The 8077-nt window shown below is 42.8% G+C and overlaps 1 pseudogene; it reads right to left on the minus strand.

Annotated features, from left to right (window-relative positions):
• Positions 1-5883, minus strand: part of LOC129784714 (leucine-rich repeat protein 1-like) — a 48574-nt pseudogene extending 42691 nt beyond the window's left edge.
• Positions 5884-8077: the final 2194 nt, after the last annotated feature.

Here is an 8077-nt window from a genome sequence, read left to right on the forward strand (position 1 = left end):
TAGAGAATGAAGTTGAGGGAGCCAGACTCTTCTCAGCAGAGCCCAGTGACAGGACAAAAGTCAATGGAAACAAATTGCATGTGAAATTCCATCTGAACACAAGAAAACACTTTTTTTTTTACTGTGAGGAGTGTCGCTGACATGGGTTGCTCGTAGAGGTTGTGGAGTTTCCATCCTTGGAGAATTTCAAAACCCAGCTGTACATGTCCCTGAGCTATCTGCTCTAGCTGCTCCTGCTTGAGCAGGGAGCTTGGATCAGATGACATCCAGAGGCCCTTCCAACCTTAACCATTCTGCGATGCTGTGATTCTACTTAGTTACCACAAGCACCTTGAGGCACAGGCTCTAGAAGGAGGTTTCACTTTTTTAAACACATTACTTCTTTCCTAATGTTCTTGTAATCACTCCCTTCTTTTATGGTTTCTCTAATTTTGCAGTCAGCTTGGCTGGTAGCAAGGTGCTTTAAAAAAGATCTCCAAAGACAGACAAAGGGAAAAAAGTACACATCTGCAAGTTTTGCTTCTCTCAGAACATAACCAAAAATGTCAGGCTCTGAGGGCATGCTTAGAAAATGTGAGGGTAGAAAGCACTATTGCAAAAATTGCACAGACAAAATACACCTCACTGACAGCAAACACATCTACTTTGCAGAGCTTTTTCATGCAAGAACCATGTCCAAATCAGCGGCATTTTGCTGCAACAAGAAGCTGGTCCTTGCAGTTATTTTTCAGCACAGTCTGACATTAAACCTTGCTCATGAAGCCAATCTGGGCTGGGCTGGGAAGGGAAGGGACACCTAATCTGGTATTTTTTTAAGCAACAAAATAAGGGCTTTACCACTCTAATCTAAGAATTTATTTTATGTAGGTAATGTAATTTCCACTAAACAGAAGAGGATTTTGAAGATGTGGTCACATAGCACTAGTGATGCCCAAGGTAATGCAAAGTGGTACTTGCATGCCATCTAAACAGCTGAACATCTCCTCCTCCAGGTGGTGGAGCAGAGCACAGAATCTGCTACTGCCACCAGTGCTGCTGGTATTTATATGAACTAAAAGTGAGGAGCCCTGAAAAAGAAGAATCTGTTGAATCTCAGAAGAACAGAAATATAGAAAAAATCTTAAATGACTACTAGAATAAGCTAAGGCAGATTCACAGTCAAAATTAATCTGGTACTATGATGAAAAAATCGTGGGTAACTAGAAAAGACAGTCTAGAGCCCCTACTGGGTCACGTCCTAAGTTTATTTCTAAATGTGTCTGATTGACCAGCTTACATATTTAGTAAAGCTTTTGAATTAAAACCCAATCAATACCTCAGGTTTTTCTGAAAGACAAACAGCATTTTCTACCAAGAAAGAAAAATAAGTGTATACATTAAAAGGTATGTGTCTGGTGTGTCTGAGGTTGGGAAAAATGTAAAATTTTCTGTCCTGGAGTCATTAAGGAGGAATATTTTTATATTCTACACCAATATATTTTATTCTTTTAGAGGAATATGTCCTTCAGAGGAATATTGTATCCTCTGGCATCCTCATTATGCCTTTTAGATAGAAGAAAAATTGAAAACAGGTATGTGTACGTGAGGTTAGCTAATGGCTTTTGTTAGTCAATATAATCATCCAGAAGTCTGAATATTTATCAGACTCTCCTAGGTCTTGGAAAAGGGACAAGAATCTTCAGAAGAAATATTTTCCAGACTCCATAATCAAATCAGCTCTCTTGGCTAGAGCGGTGGCTGTCACTTGCTGCTGTATATAAGGAAGTTCATCACTTCACTGGTACCAAGGCTTGTTGTCAGAGACATAAATGCACCATTTATAAAATAAGGTAAAGCCAAAGGAGAGGGGTTGAGCTAAATCAGCAGCCCCTCTCCTTCAGGAGTCTGATTTGTGTTGGCAGCTGGTTGCTCCTGCCAGATGTGTCAAACTCCTTGTTATGTGGGCTCTGCAAAATGCAGGGTCTGTTCCCAGAAGGGCAGGACAGTCCAGGCAGACAGGTCAGAGGTCAGCTGCACTGCAAGCCGTTAGGGTGAGGAACACACAGCCCTCACGCTGCTGGGGAAGAGCTGAAATCCCTCTTTTTCAGTGTGCACAAAGCATTAGCTCCTATTTTCTAGCAGTTAGAAAATATTAATCAGGGCACCTAAAAGAAGTTGAAAGATTACAACAATGCAATCTATATAAGGTTCTGTATTCCACAGTCTTCAGCTACTTTAAATCAGCAGGCAAAAAGCCCCCTGCTTTCCTCTGTCCCTGGTGATACACAGCCTCCACTGCCGCGGTTGCTAATGGTGACTGCTGCAGATCAAGGCACCTCACTCGTTCATCTGCTTCAGGGCTCACAGTTCACTAGCTGCTTACTTTGAGGTCACTGAAAGAAATATTTGCTTTCCTTCCTTTGTTCCATCAGGATTATTTTCTGCCTCTTACAGATGATCGTTGTGTCTTATGATGAAGCAGAACAAAATAGATCTGTGACTTCAAGTGACCATGGAGCTGTCTGTATTCTTCCACGGTGATTTAATAAAGAGTAGGAACTCAAAATAATATGCAAAAACCTCATTTTTGAGATGTGGAAAAAGGGTGGTGATGGTGTTCCAGGGCAGTCCTACTTCCAGGGGAAAGAGGAGCTTTTTCTCAGCCCTGTCATCAGTTCCCTGCTTGATCATTGCCCTATATCCAGAGCTGCTATCAGACTAATACTTGTAAAATTGCTTTGGGTCCTTAAACTTATTCCAGAAGTATGAAGTAATACTGCCTCTGTGTCATATATACAGAAAAACATAATGAAAGGAGGAGGTGGATGATGCACCCAGCAGCACAAATCCCTTAATGTTTTCAACTTTGCACACCCTCACTTCTGTGTTCTTATTTTTTATAGTGGGTTTCTAAATGTTAGTGATGAAAAAAATTCTCTCTTCACTTTTTTTGCACAAATGGGACAAAATTCAAGACATGCTTTCACTCAGCCTTACTTTCTCTCATGTACACACAGACAAGCATACAGCACTCCAGGGTTGGAGGGAGGAGGCATTCGGTGTGAATTAAATGTGTTATGTTTCACAGTATTGGCACAGTCTAAGAACCAGTACAGATGTGCTCTATTGACAGGAGAAATTTTTCTTGCTTTACATCAGACATTTACACTCGGGTTTACAACAGGATTTAAGAGGGTTAGGTGCTCAAATCCCATCACAGCCTAGGTGGAATTAGTGGCTTTGCTGTCTCCGGTTCTGTGGCATAAAATGGTACACACATGAGTGCACTTCACTGGTGTCACCAGCCATAATGTGTCCCTGGGATTAATGACAGCACTTGAAATAGTGGGCTGACCTCTTCCCGATGCAGAGCCTTCTTGCTCCAGTGAGTTCTTCCGATGCACCCAGCCTGACATAAATCATCTGTAGTGCCTTTGCGCTGCTTCTTTCAACTTATTTTTTTCAATGTGTGTGTCTGTGAGAGAGAACGAGAGACAGGGATGTTAAAGGATTCGCAAAAGGCTAAGGATAGATGGAACACGGAGGGACTCTGCAGGGCAGATCTGGGAAGGCTGAGGGAAAGCGTGATTTCAGAGCCAGGTAAATTAATATTTTATGAAGGCAGTGGTCCTTTCACTGCAGGGATATGGATTTCATAACACACTAAGGTACTGTTCTCTCTCCACACCAGCAGGCTCCTGAGTGAGAAAGCAACCCCCTTCACTGTTTTTAGTAAGATATAGAGAGTCATTTCGAAGAGGATGAACAACATTTTCAAACGTATACAGTCTGAAAGATGTGTCCAGCTGAAGGTAATTTATGCATTTTCTGGCTGAAATTGCTTAAAAGGTAGTAAAGGCAAGGCAGAGGCAGGAAACCAAAGTGTGGAGAAAATGCTATTAAGGGAGGTAAAGTGCTCTGTTCGTGGGGTTGTTCTGTGCCTGTCTCTCCACCAGGACCAAGTTAATGTCCTCAGGCTCGCGTTCAGCTACAGCAGAGCTGAATGGTGCCTGCAGCATTCCATCAGCCTCCTGAAATTACAACCACTGTAACTTCAGTGTGGCTTTGCGACTTCTCAGCCTTCACATGCTCACTTCTGTGTGCACAGCACATGGTTTTCTATTGCTTTGCAGGCTGGAGGTCATTTGAAGAGCTGCCTGAAGGGCTCAGACCCCCAACATAGCCCAAAGCTACATTTGCCCTTGTACAAACTTATTCTTAGCACAGATTGTACCTATATCTATATGTGCTTTTGTATGTGTGTAAAACTGAAACACAAAAAGTCACTGTTTTCAGATGAATTCACATCACACTGGCATGTCTGACAATCAGTGTCTGAGGTTAAATACCTCGGGGTATTAGCAGGGGCTAATTCCAGCAGGCAGGCAGCCTTCCTTCCCCAGGAGGCTCTGGCTCCTGCTTCTTATTCTCTCTCCGCAAATTAGTTGGATCCACCCAGATTTCATTAAAAACTGTCAGGCATACCCTGAGGATGCCAGGGAGATGGGGATGGAGCTGGCACTCCCAGCACCTGGGGGAGGGATGTCCCCCACTGCTGTCCACATTGTTCCTGGAGAAGCCCAAAATGTTTGCTCTGACCCTAACTGTATATTCAATTAGGGACAACGGTGGTGCTGATGCATCGCAGAGCAGTCTGGTGGCCAACCACTGCCCAGGGCAGAGACCTGGTGTCTAAGTGACCCTCAGCCCAGTGGGGACCTGAAGTGAGAATTCCCACAGCTCAACATCTGGACAGCTGTGGCCTTGCTGATTCCTGGTTAGGATGTTAAGAACTGGGCAGTATGGGTAGGAAGAAGACCACAGGGTAGAGACCCCAGTGATCTCTCTTTACAACTTGCTTTATATCATCTGTGTTTTACAGCACATTCTTGATCTCAAATACAGCCTGCTAGAGAAGGTAAACAGAAGCTCTATAAGGGCTGATCAATATCAAAGCTACTGCATCGTATTTCATTGCTTGTGCGTAAAAATAAAATGACTTACCCTGAGTGCCTAGTCAGACACAGTTTAAGCCAACTCTACTAAACCTTTCTTGTTTTTCACTGCTCTTCCAATGGTCTTCTAGACTGACATGCAAAATCTCTCTGTCAGCCAGAGAGGCCAGCGAGGTCTCTGGAACCAATTGTGTTACCTGTGCCTACCTACACCCTGGCTGTTTCTGCGTTCTCTCTGCCACAAACGGTTTGCATTACAAAGTAGACTTTTCATTTGAAAAATGTGTCACCTTCTATATCCGCAGATATAGAAGGTAGGTTTTCATGAATAATTCAAACCTGTAACGAGGCTGGAGGGAATACACCTTTGTAATGTGCATATCACAGAGCCCTGAAGCACCCTGAGCTTCATTTTTGGTATTAGAGAAGAAAAGCATCAACTGATTTGACTTTGATTTGATATTAAAGGAACATTTTGTTTGTTCAAATACTTAGACAACTCAAAACTCTCAGAATCCAAAGCACCTCCCTGCACACAGGACTTTGAGCATAAGCCTCCCCAAGTCCACAGAGCTTATGCCACACTGTTGGGCTGCAGAGAGGGGTTTGTGCAACATAGCATCAGGAGTAATGGCTGGATGCAGAAAAGCTCCTCTCCTTTACCGAAGTTGTTGGTTGTTCAGAAAGCTTCCTTTTGAAAGAAAGAATATTTTGACCACATAAACACATGTCATGTCCAGCAGGGTTGAAATTGCACGTTTCCTGATGAACATTTCCAGAGCCACATTCTAATTGTTGTTTGCTTTTCAAGCTAGAGGCCATCCTAGCTCCTTATGCTGTGAGACTCAAATGTACCTGCTTGCTCCTCCTCTTCACAGATAACCACACCAGGTATGCTGAGGACAGTCATGTCCATCAGGAATAGAAGAAAAACAAGGACATAACCCATTGTGCGGAGGGAGCTTTTCATTGATTGCAAATACTTCAGATCACTTTCTAATACACTTGCCATTTGTCATAGTTTTGCCTTTTGTGTTCTATGTTTTGTGCTATTTTTGAAACCTTTTTATACGTTACACCATAACAAATGCTTTGAAAGCTCAGCTATTATTGCAGAAATGTAGGTCTCTCAGCTCTGCCCTCCCAACCCTCTGATTTTGCAGTGTCACCAGTTTTGCTAGAAGTTACACATTTGCTCACCTCTTTCATACCCGTGCAATTTGCAAGTTCCAGGACATAGTTTGGTAAAATTAGCTTACTGTTTCTGTGTAGGCATCTGCTGATCTGACAGGGCACTGAATGCAGACTTCCCAATACCATATGGCTTTATTTGTCCTGACCACCAAGGTCTTCTCAGCAGGGTGCAGAAGACTGGCAAGGGTTGCTCACATTATCTCATTTTGAACAATTTGCAAATATTGTGGGACAAAATTCAAGAAATTAAGAAAATATTGTTCTTTATTAGCATGAATCCACCACATCTATTCTTTTTTACTTTATCCACTTGCTGGCTTCCTGGAAGTATGAATTGTAAACATTTTAGCAATGCAGAAATATTAATTTTCTCCATAGCCAGGACATTGAAAGCAATCAGCAGAACAGTAGTAGTCATGCCTTCATGAGCATAATAAACGACCATGTAAGCAGCTATCTAACCAGAAGCTTTGAGAACACATTGAAGTTTTGACATTAAATTTAATCACACGTCTTATCCAGAGAGTAATACCTAGAAGATCAGATTTACATAGCATGAAAATCAGTCATTACTCAAAGCTGTGTATGAATGCTTGCATCAAAACTCATTTGCTTCTCTAGACACAGTATCTGACTATTTACATAGTTAAATTGGATTCCTCACCCTTCTTGCTGAATTGAGGAAATGTGCTATTAAGTATTTGTTTAGATACTTATACACATACCTAAACCTGTGTACACAGTCAACCCATGGAAACCATGCCAGCCTCACTCTTCTTCCTTTGTGTCAGTCATGTTTTCCCATGCCTTATTTCTCAGCTTAATCTAAAATAGTAATCTTGTAGGCAGACGACTACTTTTAACACCTACTGCCGCTAGCACAGTACTCCTGGCATAACTTGATTCTTTAGGACTGTTGTAGCACAAACCTTTACAGAATAAGACCCACTAAGAATACTAGGAAATTATTTCCCCCCTCAGAGATAACTACAGCAAGAAGTGAAGGGTTTAGCATTCCCTAGCTGGTCTGACCTTAAAGAAGACAGCCTTTGACGGGAGGAGTCTGCTTTGCCCCACACTCTTCCGCTGCAGAAGGTCTTTCCAGTGGCTTTGGAGAGCAGTTGGTCCCTGGGAAGAACAAGCTCAGGACAACCAGCCTTGAATTACTGAGCGCAATTGCAATTTGTTAAGATGAGGTTCAGTGGAGCTCTTTCATATTGCTCAAGGAGAATGACCTCTTTGGAAAACTACATTAGGAACCTAATAAGTGTGATCTTCAAGATCACAGGTTATGTGCCACTCAGATTAAATTTAGACAGTGTTAAGCTGGTGCCACCATGCCCGAAAATCAAATTTGGGCTCATAGATATGGTTTAAGGAACTGAAAGGAAGCTCCATGACTTAGAAATGTTGTCCGTTCTTCCCTGCCTGTGGTTTACGGAGCTGTTTCCAGAAACCCACCAAGATGAAAGCCTCTTATAACCAGAAGCGCAGCATGTTTCATTTGAACTGAATTTGGCTGCTTTATTTTTTATTGTTTAAACTTTTTCTTCTTGCATCCATCCACAGTACCAAATTGAAATCCACCATCATTGGACAGCAACTGCAAAATCTGCAAAGCAGTATGACCGTGTAACAGGTCTGAACCTGGCTGGCTTCCCTCTGTGTGTGGCACGCAGGGTCTGAGAGCAGGGATAGCCCCCTCTCCCGCTGCCTCCTCCTGTAGGGTTGGCTGATGGGACTGGAGTGCACCGGGAAGCAAGTGGAGGTCAGACCAACTCCATAGCTGTGCCTCTACATTTCTTGACTGGAGCCAGTGCGGAGCAAGGGGTTACAGCAAGCAAGCTTTCTCAATCCAGCCAGCAAACATAACACCTCCAGAAACTTTCTCCACTTACGCACTATCTTTGACCTGTGCAATACTTGCAAGTCAAGGCTTTAGAGGACAT

The sequence above is a fragment of the Falco peregrinus genome, chromosome 6 (genome assembly GCF_023634155.1).
Source record: "Falco peregrinus isolate bFalPer1 chromosome 6, bFalPer1.pri, whole genome shotgun sequence".
Classification (NCBI taxonomy): domain Eukaryota; kingdom Metazoa; phylum Chordata; class Aves; order Falconiformes; family Falconidae; genus Falco; species Falco peregrinus.